Genomic DNA, 14,952 nt, shown 5'->3' with positions numbered 1-14,952 from the left:
GAATGGCAGCTGGAAAAGTTAATTTCCTTGAGAGGTCAAATGGCATCTTCAATGGCCTGAAATTCCCAGACCAGCCTCTGCAATTCCACTATCCTGATAGAAGTGTGAAACCTAATTTATTTGTCTTGGCTAATTAAATTCTACCTGTAACAAGAAGTGCCACCACTGCTTGTCTGTAAATTAGAGATGGTAATTATATGAGAATATTCAGTGTTACCATGCTTGGGAAGTCGATTACTACAGCCATGTTTTTAAAGGCTTAGCCCAAAATCACATTCTAACGATTCTGCTGGAATGTCAATGAATCCTGTATATTCAAGTCCAGAACAGTTACCTAATCACCTTCTATTCCCTAGTTTGTATCTGAAACATTAGCTCTAGTTTTCATATATTATACATCATTTTGAAAAACATGTGAAGCCTAGAACATCAGAAATATATGTCAAAAAAAGTATACAAAAATCATGAGCAGTAGAAAATAAATTTTAATTGAAAGCAAGACTAAGAGATAAAAGCAGAACAAAGAGCCATAAAGTAGAAGAGCCATGATGATACACGCAGGGCTTACAAAGTTAATTCTAAGTTTTCTATTGTCAAAGGAAAATGACCCCCTCTAAGTGTTTCTAATAGACACTGTTGATTCCTACTCAAGATCTCTTCCTCTCTCTTCCTTATTTAAAAAAAAAACAAAAACTCTTTTATTAAGGTAGCTACGTAGATTGGGGGTAAATTCTGATTAATGTAAGCCAGCCATGGTCATCTCATCTCCTCTGCAACAGTTGTGCTGCTAGGATTTGTTCTAGTTGGGCACCTAACATGGTTCTGGCCAATGCAATGGTAGGAGATAACTGGGGGTCCTCTGGAGATAATTCTTTGAAATTAGCTAGAGTACTCTGAGAAAGTTTATCATATGGTACTCTTCTGGATGTTACTGTTTGAGGATTTCACTCCTAGCGCTACTGCAACCATCTAACAACCATGACATTGGCTAGCCTGACAAGCTTGACACTGAAGGTGCATAGCTGGAAAAAACAGGAATTTGTGATTGCTGTGAATATCACTGAGTTGCTGAATAATCACTCTTAAACCAAACTGTCTCCTGACATCTTGTTAACTGAGATTATACATTTACTGATGCTTTAATAATTGGAGCTAGTGTTGCAGATAACCCTCATTGTTTATGAGGGAAAATACCTGTTGTTTGGGAGAAGCAAAATGTCACTAGCAATTAGCAGAAAATTTTCTAAAAAAACATTTTCATGTGGAACTTCATAGGGAAGGGAATGAACACTGGGATGGACAATATCCTCAAACAAGATTCCTATAGTAAATATAGAGGTAGGTTTGATAATACTTTTATGAGAACATAGACCCAAAAAGAAACTCCATGAGAGCAAACCATCAGGGATATGCAATCTAGACACGTTTTAGTCATTATTTAAGTTAATAGTACAGATACTATCCATTTTATGGAAAAGGAGGAGCCTGGTGAAAACTCTGCTGAGCAGATAAAACATCCCACGTGCACATGGCCTTCGAACAGGAGGATTGGCAGGAAAACACAATAATTAACATTTATTACCACGGACCTTACTCTTAAGTCTTAACACCAGAGACAGAGGTTTGTTCAAACTTTATTGAGGCAACTTGGGGTTATCGGTTATCTAACTTCCATCCTGCAGTGAGAAGGGAAGCAAGTCTACTTCTTTACTTGCTTTGTTGGTATCTAGAGGGAACTTAAGAATGAATGCTATAAACTGGAAAATATTTACTGAAAGAAACCTCTAAAGCACTTTCATCAGATCATGAAGTGGATAAAAAATCTCAATCATATGTTAGAAAGGAGTTAAAAGGAACTATAAACTTTTTTCAACACTCCAGACACATCTGAAAATGAGGTAATACAGCGCGCGGTCCAAGCCTGCGAGAGGGCGAGCGGCGGTGCTTGCCGCCTGCTGCCTGGGCCGCCGCTAAGCCAGTGCGCGTGCGCGTGCGCGGCGGCAGCCTCCGCGGAGACCCGGAACGCACACGCGAGCGAGCGAGCGAGCGAGCGAAGCGGAGCTGGGCGCTAAGTGAAGCCGGACCTTAGCGGTAACGGGGACTACGAGCGGCTGCTGCAGAGGGCGCGGCTGGCCGCGCATGTGGAGCGCTGTGACGACAAGGCCTCCGCCATGAAGGCGGTGACCGAGCTCAACGAACCTCTCCCCAGTAAAGACCGAAACCTCCTCTCTCAGGCCTACAAAAACGTGGTCGGTGCCCAGCGGTCTTCCTGGAGGGTTAGCAGCAGCATCGAGCAGAAAACCATGGCCGACGGGAATGAGAAGAAACAGGGGAAGGTTAAGGCTTACCAGGCGTAGATTGAGAAGGAGCTGGAAACGGTGTGCAGCGTCGTGCCGGCTCTGCTGGACAATTTCCTCATCAAGAACTGCACTGAGGGCTTCCCTGGTGGCGCAGTGGTTGAGAGTCCGCCTGCCGATGAAGGGGACACGGGTTCGTGCCCCGGTCCGGAAAGATCCCACATGCCGCGGAGCGGCTGGGCCCGTGAGCCATGGCCGCTGAGCTTGTGCGTCTGGAGCCCGTGCTCCGCAACGGGAGAGGCCACAACAGTGAGAGGCCCACGTACCGCAAAAAAAAAAAAAAAAAAGAACTGTACTGATTTCCAGTGTGAGAGGAAAGGTTCTCTACTTGAAGATGAAAGGCGACTACTTCCGCTACCGGGCAGAGGCAGCTTCCGGCGAGGAGAAAAACAGTGTGGTCGAAGCTCCGGAGGCCGCCACGAGGAAGCCTTCGCAATCAGCAAAGAGCACATGCAGCCCAGGCACCTCGTCCAGCTGGGCCTGGCGCTCAACTTCTCCGTGTTCTACTATGAGACCCAGAAAGCGCCGGAGGAGCCCTGCCTCTAGCCAAACAAGCCTCCGAAGATGCCACAGGCGAGCTGGACGAGCTGGATTCCTATAAGGACTCCACGCTCATGCATCTGCTGTGAGACAACCTCACCCTCCTGAGGAGCGACCAGCAGGACTAGGAAGCCGGAGAAGGGCCACGCGGGCGCCTCGGCCCGACGCCTACCCGCACCCCAGCACCACCGCCGCTTCCTCGCTCCAGTCACTCCGTAGCTAGTGCTGAACCTATCTGTGTGGCAGGACAGCTACTCGGATCTACTCAGACCTGCTCTCCGCTCCCCCGGGAAGCAGTTCCGGACAGATTCATGGGCATTGCGGGACTGACGGTTTGCTGTGAGCCCACGGGAGCTTTCTTTTCCGATTGTGCAGACAGGTGCGTTCTGAAGGAGGCATTTTACTCTGCCTGCCAAGCTAAGTGAAATGCAGGTGAAAGCAATGGGGAGGTTAGAACGGAGGATTAGCCGACACAGGCTGCAGTCGGTGTTTAAACAGTTCGTTTAAAACAAGCTGATAGTGTTTTATTAAAGCAGTAAATCTGTGCATGCATAAATGAATTCACCCCTCCCACCTCTTTCTTCAGCTGATGGAAAACTGTTAAGGGAAGCTGAGATGGAGAGACCACTTGCTCCTTTCCATCAGCTTAATAATAAGCTGTTTAACGTGAGGTTTCAGTAGCGCCTTGTTTTGCCTCTTTAAATTATGAGGTGCACAAGCCTTCTTTTCAGTGCGATGCAGCTAAAGTTTTGATATCTGTAACTTTTTTTTTTGGTTACTATTGTTTAAGAATCATGGATTTATGTTTTCTAACTCTTTGGCTATCGTCCTATGTGTCAGCCCATGTCAATCAAAATCGGTGATTATGAAATGCCAGACTTCTAAATTAAATGTTTTGGGATTCATTGGGTAAGTAAGTGCTGCTTTGGGGGTATTTAAGAAGAAGAAGAAAATGAGATAAAAACCTTAGATGATTCAGTCTAGAATGTTAATAAGATTCCCTTTGTATTGCAGTGTCTCACACAGTTTATTAAAAAGTTATTTATTGTTGAAATGAGACTACAGTTGACTCTTAAACAATACAGGTTTGAACTGTAAGGGTCTACTTATACACAGGTTTTGTTCAGTAAATACGTGCTACAGTACTACATGACCCTGATTGGTTGAGTCCACAGATCTGGACCCCCAGATAGGGAGGGCAGACAGTGAACTTACGTGTGGATTTTGGACTGTGCAGGGGTCAGCGCCCCTAACCACCTCCCCACCCCGAGTTGCTCTGGGGTCAACTGTAGTTAGTTAAAGACTAGTTACTCTGAAAATATTGCAGATAATATGGTTCATATCAATCCCTTATTTATTTTCTTGGAAGTCCCTTTTGAATTCATCCAAGAAAAAACTAATCTTTTGTTTTCTCTACACAGCTCCCCATCTAATCCTAACCTAGCTCATAGGTCAGGATTGTTCCATTCAGTAAGCCTTAAGAGAGCACATGCTTAGTGCCAGATGCCGTGACCAGTGCCGACAGCGCAAATCTGGACAAGACATCGTCCCTGACTTCAACAAGCTCAGTCAGGTAAATCTTAACATTTGTCTGCCAGAGATTGATGGGTACTTAACTGTCTACAATCATAATGAATCAAGAAACCGTTCAAATTCAATGATTTTGATGCTCTGACATATATATTCACATCTGTCAATTGAAATAATGTTAAATTTGAGAAAGAAATACTGAGTAGGTTCTACTCGATATTTAGACGATGTGGTCTGGGAGTAGGGGTGGGAGAATAGTGAGAGAAGAGAAGGGAAGAATGAACACAAAAATGGAAGAGAAGTGTCTGAAGGCTCAAGAAATTTACAAAACTGTGGGAGGAATTAATATGTAGATAATTTTAATAGAAGACCACATCAAAGGAACAAAGAACAAAGTGGTAGGAAAACGGAATGGAAAACAGGGTGGGGGAGGGGCAATTGGGAAGGTGTTATGGGGTAAGTAGCTTTTTGACGAGGCATTGAAAGAAAAGTATGATTTTTATTACAGGTTAAATAGAAGCTCATCCATCACCACAGACATTCTCCCAGCTTTAAGCTTTACTCTTCCACTCTTCTAAAACTCTGCTTTGCCATCATTCTTGGCAGACATCATTCTTGTTCCACTGACTAGGTCTTGAATTTCTGACACTTAAGTACTTGTAAGATTATCAGGAGGGAAGTTGCTTTTAATACCAAATTTTCTAGGTCATAATGGGATTTGGGGAAAATCCACCTGTCATGGGGGTTATTTGACTCTAAATTTATATCAGTTCAACTTTATACCACAAACTCATTCTACATAGCTTGAAAAATAGAATCCATATATCACATTTTATAGCTAAAAGGGACACAGCCAGCATGTGACCCAAATATCTTGAATTTAGAAATAGGAAAGCAGAAACAAAAATATGTTAAGGGACTTGCTGAAGGTCACATTGGAATTTCTGTAGAAGAAATGGTGCAAGAAATTGGGGCACAGGTGACCTCATTGTTTCCTCTCCATCCCACTCACCTTCCTTGATTTGCTTGGGTTCACCACTGATTCAAAAATTCCCAATTGCCAAGACACCGGACTCCATAGAAAGAGATTTGTTTGGGTGTCTTTACTGACATTCTGTATCTAGGAATTATTGTTGATGTGATAAAGCAGGAGAGCATGTCTTTCACTGGAAACTTTCCACATAAATCGAAAAATGGTTTTAACACTATCCTTGTCTTTTTTCAACCGCAACTTATGTATATTTTCCTGTCAAAAGGAATATGCTTTATGCACAAATTAGCATCTGTCTTGTTCACGATGAATCTATGTAATCAGTATAATAACAAGAGAAATGGCTCATAATTTTTGCCTTATGTTTTTTTCAATTTGAGAAATTAAAAAGCAGTGCCAGATTGCAGTTGAGAAATATGTTTAACTCCTGCAGCCACATACAGTCTTTATGGGAAGAAAAGTCCCATCTGTTTCCTCTGTAAATGGCACTCATGAGAGAAACACTAATTCAGGAATTCCTGTGATTTTATGAACCAAGCCAAAACAAAAAAATACCAATGTCCTTGAAAAGAAATTATTTTTACTTTCTCTAGTCTGTGTCATATTCTCTGAAAAAAAGAAAAAAAAAAAGGTGGACCAGATGATCCTAATTTCAAACAGTTTAGACCATTTTCTGAGTAATTAATATGCTTAAATATTAACAGTATCTCTATCTCAAGGGTTTTCTGCAGAGAAGTATTAAGTTGCAATATTGTGTCCTATGATTCCTATGATTCCTATGTCCTATGTCCTATGTCCTATGTCCATTCCTATGTCCTATGATTCCTTTATAATTCTCATATAATTTTAGCATGTAATAAAAACATTTATGTCCTAACATGTTAACATATAGTACTGATGTGGAGAAAATCATTGGCAGATGACTTTGTAGCTATGGGTAGAATTACAATCATTTTCATAAATATTATGTGATCATTTTTATTGCTAGCCACGTATCTGCAGTACAATGACAGAAGGTAGATAAACCTCCAGTAGGAAGTAAGAGGCCAGAAAAATACATTAAGTCAATAGAGAGCTTTGAAAACATAAAAACTAATTAAGTCAGGATGTTAAGAAATAGATATTTCCTATGAATTATATGAACATATCTAATTAATTCTTACACTCTAATGCTCTAATATACGATGAATGATTTAAAACTCTACATGTTCAAATGGAACTACAGTTTGTTCTTTGAATGCGTGAACTGTGTGACCTGATTGTGAAAAATAATTTACTGCAATCTAAGGCTGCATTGCGAAGAGTATAATATTCAGAACAAAGGAGATCAAAAGTACTCAAAGCACATCAGGAAAGGCAGAGCTCTTGTTTGTATTAGAATGCCAGCTAGTAAAGATTAAAAGGATAAAATTAGAAATGCTGCACCTGCCAATGTAACAACTGATGAAGGCAAGGGTCATCAATAGATGCTAAAACTATAGGTATAAATCTTGCAGAAAAAGATAATCATATAGTCTTAAATTATTACCTCACATATTGTGGATTAATTACAAAGGAGAATACTGACCTTTATAAAGGAGGGTCTGGGAACACCATGTTAAATAATGGTGATCAAATGACCAAAATGTTTGCCATCAGTAATGAGACCAACTGATACCATGCTCCTCTTAATGTGATAGAATGATAGGACACAACTTTACCTATGTAATATTCTTGTGAAAATGTTTAACCTGAATTTAATAATGAAAAAGCAATCACATCAGTTCAAATTGTGGAACATTCTATAAGACACCTATCCCAGAGTCTTTAAAAAAGAAAAAATGATCAAAGAAAAAGAAAAGTGAGAGAACTTGAAGAAGGTTAAAGAGACATAACCACCAAATGTAAACCATGGTCCTTTGTTGGATCCTGGGGCAGGGAAAAAAAGAAACACCTATACATAACAATTGGACAGTTGGGGGTATTTGAATGTTGACTGTATATTGTCATAGCAATGTTTCATTGGATGTGTTGATGGTATAGTGGTTATGTGGGAGAATGTTTTTGTTCTTACAAAATATGTGCTAATATATTTAGGGGTAATGTGTTATAATATCAGCAACTTAATATCAAAGCTTCAGGTAAAAATTCATATATTTACATACAGACAGAAAAAAGTAAATAAGTTAAAATATTAAAATTTGTGAATACAGGTGAAATATGCAGGTGTTCAGTATAGCATTCCTTCAACTTTTCTCTAGGATTATTATATTTTTAATTGGGATAAAAAGAGTACATCAGGAGTACTGAGTTCAATTTTTTTTTTTTTTTTTTTTTTGGTGCGGTATGCGGGCCTCTCACTGCTGTGGCCCCTCCCGCTGCGGAGCACAGGCTCCGGATGCGCAGGCCCAGCGTCCACGGCTCAACGGGCCCAGCCGCTCCGCGGCATGCGGGGATCCTCCCAGACCGGGGCACGAACCCGCCTCCCCTGCATCGGCAGGCGGACTCTCAACCGCTGGGCCACCAGGGAAGCCCTGAGTTCAATTCTTGATACCACATTTTAAAGGAGATTTCCACGTCCCAGAGAAAGGTGAAAGGATTAAATATCAAGATGATGAGGATCAAGAAACAATGTCGAATAAAAAATTGGGGATTGTTCACATGCAGAAGAGACAACTACTCCTCTGGATGTTAAAATACAGTCATATAGAAGATGGAGTAAATTTCTTCTGTCTTTCTTCTGAAAGAATGCCTCAGACAAATGATTGAATGTAACAAGCACCCTAAGACCAAAAAGAGCAGAAATCGAATAGCATTTTTGCTGACGTGGGTGAGAGGTCTATGGAAAAGACCCCTTCACTCCCCTTCAACTCAAAGAGTTCATGGTTGAAATCAGAAACAGGACATAGTCTTCCGGAAGCACAGTGACACTCACTAGATAACAGCATCTCCACGGTTTGTTTCAGTGCTTTCAGACCATCAGATACAGATCTGAAACAATACTCAGACTTCTGATTCCAAAAAATATATATTTAAAGAGCAGCACACCCATTATATGTCAGGCATTTTGTTAAACACTAGAATTCTAGAAGTGACAAGAGTGATGAAGTTTCTGCTCTTGTGGCTTTTCAGTCTAGCTGATAGTTTTGGGAAACAATGAGAACCAAGAAAATAGATTTTTGTCCATTTTATAGGAATGTTCTCTTGTGCTTAAGGAAGAACTATAAAGGTTACCCTGAAAAGCCAGAACTTCTTTATGAAAATATTTATGAAACAGTGTTTTGTCCTGTTACTATCTAAGCACATGTCTAAGGAAGCTGCCCCAATGTACCTATCTTAGGAAAATAAACACCATTATTATTTACTTTTAATTTATTATATCTATTTTTTAATTATTTGGTACATGTACATACTCTAAATTTACATCAGTATGAATTAATGTGGGTTCAGTAATTCTTTTATAATTTTGCAACATGGATGTTGAGATAACTGAGTGTTCTCTGCAAAAATAAGGTTGATAATTACACTTTGCAATTATATGTTCGAAAACCAGGTACACGTTGAATATCGGTAAATGAAAAGAATGGGCTTTTTTCAATAACTTTGTCAATTTTCTGTCTCTATAAGAGGGGGTTTTGGTGGATCTTGTCCAGGATCTCCATAAAGCTGGAGCAGATCTATTGTTCAGAGTAGTCTGTGCCAGAGGAGATGGTCCTAGCTGGCCAAAATTGGTAGGATTGTTTTTTTAGGAAGCCTCGGGTATTGACAGAGGGAGTTATCAAATTTGTGTGTAGGGGACAAGTGGAGGGGAAAAACAGTGAGGAAGCCCTGAGCATGCTAGACCAAAGATCATGGTGCAACCGTAAACTGAAAGTGGTAAACGTGGTAAAACAAGATCAGTACAAGTGGTTCATGATTAAAGCTTTGAAGGTTTGAGGACAGGCTTTTATATGAATGAGTCTACTTGGTGAGCCTGACAGCTTAAAGGAACCAATATCAGAGAGACCAACCAATCGTTTGCTGCCAGACTCACTTTCTATATCCTTGCAGAGATTAGCAAAATTTATCTTTGGCATTCATATTTTGACTAAGGCATCTTGCATTTTCCCACAAAATCAAGCTGGTTTCTTCAGGTCTTTATTTATTGGCATCTCATGCTTGTGAGAGTTGGCTCCGGTCTTTCATCCTCAGCCTTGGGAAAATTGTTGCTTATTCACCCTTAACTACTCGGTTCAATACAATAGGGAACACTAGCCAGGCCCTTCACAGTAAGTATGCGGATTGTGGAACTATGATAATTTATGCCCCTAAGACTTTGTTTTGTTATAATTTATCAGTTAACTCAAAATAACTTACAAAATAAGTGATTTATTATCAGACACAACAAGAGATCAGAGTTAGTCCCAGTTAGTGGTTCCAGGATTGTCGTTTTATGGCCCAATGCCATACTTAGAGACACGGCTCTTTTTCTTCAGATTTGTCTCCTGTCGTGACAAGTGTCTGTATTAGTTTCAAACTTCATATTCTGACATAGCATATAAAAACCAGAAGAGACCATTGTATCCTCACACAGGATGTCCTAGAATCCCCACAGCAAATTTTCTCTCAAAGTTGTCTCATGGACCAGGATGGAATGAAGTAATCTTTTCTAAACCAACCATGGAAAGGGTAATAGAATTGCTCCTTATTGAGTCAGACCAACCAAGATTTAATCCCTGAGGCTGGGGAGCACAGAGGCCTTAAGTGATTCATGAGACATCCAGAAAAACAAAGTGAGGATTTAGATGGCAAGGAATAATTGAAGAGGAAATGTACTTGAAGGGGCAACCAGCAGGGTCAGGGACATATTCTTTCTGTGTGAAATCTCTTATCTTCCTTGACTTTCTGCAGAAGTTTTACTCTTCTTTCAAGATTTCTCCTTTGGGAAGCTTCCCTAAACCTATAGGCTAAGTTAGTTACTCTCCTCTGTGCTCAGACAGCATCTCCTACAAACCTACCTCCTTGTAGAACTTACCACACAGGATCATGTTGACCACAACATCTGTTACCTCCGTTAGGACCACGAGGACCTCTTAATAGGAATCCCCTTACTCTACTCTGCAAGCCAGCACCTATCCATACTGTGGCTATTGTATGTTCCTTGTGAGTATTTACAGAAGAGCGGGAGAGGAAGAAACAGACAGCAAGAAGAAATAAAAGAGGAAGAAGGGGGATTCCCTGGTGGTGCAGTGGTTGAGGGTCTGCCTGCCGATGTGGGGGACGCAGGTTCGTGCCCCGGTCCGGGAAGATCCCACATGCCGCAGAGCGGCTGGGCCCGTGAGCCATGGCTGCTGAGCCTGCGCGTCCGGAGCCTGTGCTCCGCCACGAGAGAGGCCACAACACTAAGAGGCCCACGTGCTGCAAAAAAAAAAAAAAAAAAGAGGAAGAAGGAAAACATTGAAGATTGAAGCTATAATTTTTACTGGTGATTACAGACACAGGGGTATCAATATTTAGCATAAGCATTGGAGATTAGGTGGACAATTTTTATGAATATGTTCAACAATTTACAAATAAATATTTAATGCTATTTTTATACACTCTGTTTTAATAATTCCTTTAATAACTTGCCCTTTGGCAAAGTCACAGTGGCAGTCTCCTCCCTGAAATAGTTCCACACAGAGGTATAGCTGATGTGAGGGTAGGTAGCAGGGAGAGCGATCTCCTCAGCCAAACATGTTTTCAAAAGTGGTACTTACGGAAGAATGTTTAAGATACTATGTTAATACAGTAGTTGTTAGGATTGTGATAAAAAAGATCTTAGAAGAAAACAGTATGAAAGCAAGACCATGAGATATTTGGAGAGGGCACCCAAAGCACAAAACCTTTCTTAGTGTTTGCTCTCTCGGGAACAAATAGTACAGCCTGCTGGCCCGCCTTACTCCCAACACCCCTCCCCCTACATAAGGTTAACCCTTGCTAGGCTTCTTGTTCCCTAAGAGCAGCTCATTCAGTAAATATCCATGTGCCTACCATGTGCCCAGCACTGTTCTAGACAGTTGGGATGCATCAGTGAATGAGACAGAGAAAGATCGCTCCTCTTGAGGAATTTATATTCTAGCAGGGGGCAGTGAGTTGGGGAAGCAGTAAGAGAGCTACATCACACTCAAACTGCAGTCGTATCTTTGGAGATAGACGACAAAAACAGCATTAATTTCCAAAAAGAGATATACCTATTCTCATTACCTGGGCTCAGATAAAAGACATTCAAGAGACCCATCAGCACTCAACCAGTGAAGAAGTCTGCCAGCTAAGACTGTAGGGAACCCATTCATTATATTTCCTAACTTTCTATTAGCCTTCCCTGGACATGTAAAACAGGTACGGTCATGAGCACTAAGATATTGCCAAGTATACAACTGAGAAAGAAGAGGCAGAAAAAGGCAAAGGAAGAAATAAGGTAGTAAAAAAAAAGAAAAAACAAGCAGGTAGAGCAAGCCCACTTAGCTCTGTGGAAGATGGTATTCGGATAAACTTAGTGTGAGATTTAAACTACTATGTGTAGCTATCTGGAGGAATACCTAAAAAGAGTCTTCTTAAATTTTTTTTTTTTTTAATTTTTGGCCACACTGCCTGGCTTGCAGGATCTTAATTCCCTGACCAGGGATCTAACCCATTCCCCCTGCAGTGGAAGCACGGAGTCCTAACCACTGGACCGCCAGGGAATTCCCAAGAGTCTTTAACTGATGGTTTCCTGAAGACCACAAAAGGAATCCACTGAAATGGATAACTACTACTAGTTCTTAATGTAATGACTATACATTGAAAGCCATACATGATATTTAAACATAACTTCAGCATGGTTTTATATAAAGAAATTATAAATATTGTAAGCTGCACTTTGAAATGAATTTCTAATTCCTCCTCACTAGCTCACTATCTAAGTGATTTGGCCTGCTCTGGACAGAACAGATTTTTCTTCTTTCTGTGTTCAGGTTCCACTCCTCAGCTTCCCGTTGCCTCACACTTCCAAGCAACCTGGGGCTATTACATTCACTCCCTTAGTCTTACCGTCTAAAATTGCACCTGGTTCCAGATCACTTTACAGGTGGTATTTCTCAACTCTATTGCTAGGAAAGCCCTGCGAAGTGCCCACTGCTGGTTGCTTACTACTAGGGACCAACTTTTGATTTCTATGGCCTTGAAGCTCTCTTATTCTAGATCATGTTCATGACCAGGTGCCTTTCATTTAGCTTATGCTCAGCCAGTCTTTTTGACTGGAAGGGTAATTGAGACCAAGCCCAGCCTGAAGATCTGTCTCTTCCTGAAAAATAGGTTCCATTCACACTCCATATATTCCTCTATCAAATATCTCTTCTAGCTACTTCTTCCCTCTTTAGCATGACCATCATCATATAAAGAACAGGATAATACTGAACTTGGGTGATTCTGAGTACAAACGATGCATAGGGACAAACAAGAGGCTGATATTAGAAACACAGCAACTTGAAATTTAGATGTGAGAGACCAAAAAGCATAGAGGTAAGGAAACAAGGCAGGAATAATCTACATTCACAAATAATGGAATTTAATAAGAAATTTCATCTCATGTTGCTAGAAAGCCATTTAAACTAAAATTTTCATTTTTAATGATTTAACATTTTGTTCAATTACAGTGTTATAGAGTGAAATATTTTAACAAATAGTATATCAGTAGAGTAAAAATTCAGTAGCTTGTTCCCGTGGGTAAAAGATATAGCCTTTCATATTCTCCCTAATATTTTAGCTGGAATTTAAAGCAGTGAAGTCTAACATTAAAAAGAGAAAAAGTAAAAGGAGCGCCATCCACCAAGGGGTTATGGCGTGCCATAAGCACTGTACTAAAATATTAACACATTACCTCACTTTTCCTCATAATCATCCTATATGGTAACAATGATTAATTTTATGGATGCAGAAACTGAGACCTGAAACGTAAAATGCCCATGATGACAAACCTCCTAAGGGAAAGAGCTAGGCTTCGCACCTGGCTGTCTAATTCCAAGGCCATGCTACCAATGACAAGCTGTGCTAAAGGTGGAAATTGGAAGTCTAAAAAGCTGGCTTCCACCTGAAGCAAATCTCCGCATTCAGATTGTAGCTTATTTGTGCCATGAGCACTCTGACATCTGTAGCTGAACTTGAGGTGTTCTCTGTTTGTCATACATTTCCCTTTGCAGTCAACTTGACAGTGGAAACCATCCAATGTGAATGAGGTCTTTCCATTGAGTCCAGCATGTTGCCAAGCACACAGTGGGAAACAGACTAAGCTGGAAGAGGCTGAATTATGCATCAAAACCCTCAGTCTGTGGACTTTTAGAAACAGTGTGTTTGCTAGGAGAGCTTTCTGTTCTGTCACTTATTTGTCCGTGCCGGAATCGAGGTGGGTACCCTACATCGCAGGCTGCAAAACAACAGATGATGCTGTGTCGGTCAGTGTGGAAACCAGACCTCTAAGATGAAAGAACCTCTTGGCGTTGCTGTATGAGCGCACTTCCAACAGTGGACTATCTGTCCCTTATAGAAGTCTGATTCCCCCCAATTACTTAAAGAACTCCAATTTTAAAATGTCGGTTTTCCATCATGCTAATGTTTAGCATATTTTTGAAGAACTTGTGGTCAGCAGAATAATAAGCTCCTAAAGATGGCCATGTCTTAACTCCTGGAACCTGTGAATATGTCACCTCACATGGCAAAGGGGAATTAAGCTCAAAGATGGAAGATTGCTAATTAGCTAACCTTAAAATAGAGAAATTATTCTGGATTATCTGGGTGGGCCCAGTGTAATCACAAGGGTCCTTAAATGTAGGAAAGGGAGGCAGAAGAAAAGTCAGAGTTATGTGATGGGAGAAGAACTCAACTCATTGTTCTTGGCTTTGAGGACAGAGGAGGAAGGCCACCAGCCATGGAATGTGGGTGGCGTCTAGAAATTAAAAAGGGCAAGGAAATGGAGTCTCCCCCAGGGCCTCCAGGAGGAATGCAGCCCGGCCAATACCTTGTTTTAGCCCAATGAGACCTCTGTCAGACTTGTCACCGACAGAACTGTAAGAGAAGAAATTTGTGCTGTTTTCAGCCACTGAGTTTGTGGTCACATGTTACAGCAGCAGTAGGAAATCAATATGCTGCTGAAAGATAGTATTAGTGAATACTTGAGGACCTGTGATTTTGTGAATTTAGAAGTTGTGTCTGGGCCAAGACAGCTCCATGGATAGAAGCAGGCACAGGTGTACCAAGGTGAGGACAGAACAGAGCACAACCATGGGATTAAACAGCACTTTGAAAGCTGATTGGAGGCGTAAGAACATGGCTTACTCGTTCATGGTACCAGTTTCAGTTACCTGAGGAAATTTCTAAAATTAATATGGATTAATTACATTTGAAGTATGGAAATAATGGATCTGGGTTCTAGTGGGTTGTGAGCTTATAAGAGAAAAAAAAATGGCAAATCATCAAAGGGAAAATATAAATTTTCAGTATTCTTGCAAACTTTTACTCTACTTCCTCTATCTATATGATATAGAAAATATTACTATATTA

General features: G+C 40.8%; 1 pseudogene across 1 annotated transcript; it reads left to right on the top strand.

Moving 5' to 3' along the window:
- The first annotated feature begins 1,295 nt into the window (after positions 1–1,295).
- On the top strand, positions 1,296–3,025 carry LOC309961790 (14-3-3 protein eta-like; annotated as a pseudogene). The gene is made up of 4 exons: positions 1,296–1,338; positions 1,882–1,978; positions 2,090–2,445; positions 2,672–3,025. The product of its transcript is annotated as a 14-3-3 protein eta-like (transcript).
- The last annotated feature ends 11,927 nt before the right edge of the window (positions 3,026–14,952 follow it).

The sequence above is a fragment of the Leucopleurus acutus genome (assembly GCF_964270905.1).
Source record: "Leucopleurus acutus genome assembly, chromosome: 5".
Lineage (NCBI taxonomy): Eukaryota > Metazoa > Chordata > Mammalia > Artiodactyla > Delphinidae > Leucopleurus > Leucopleurus acutus.
Note: the sequence above shows the minus strand (reverse complement) of the source record. Positions and strands in the feature narration are given on the sequence as shown.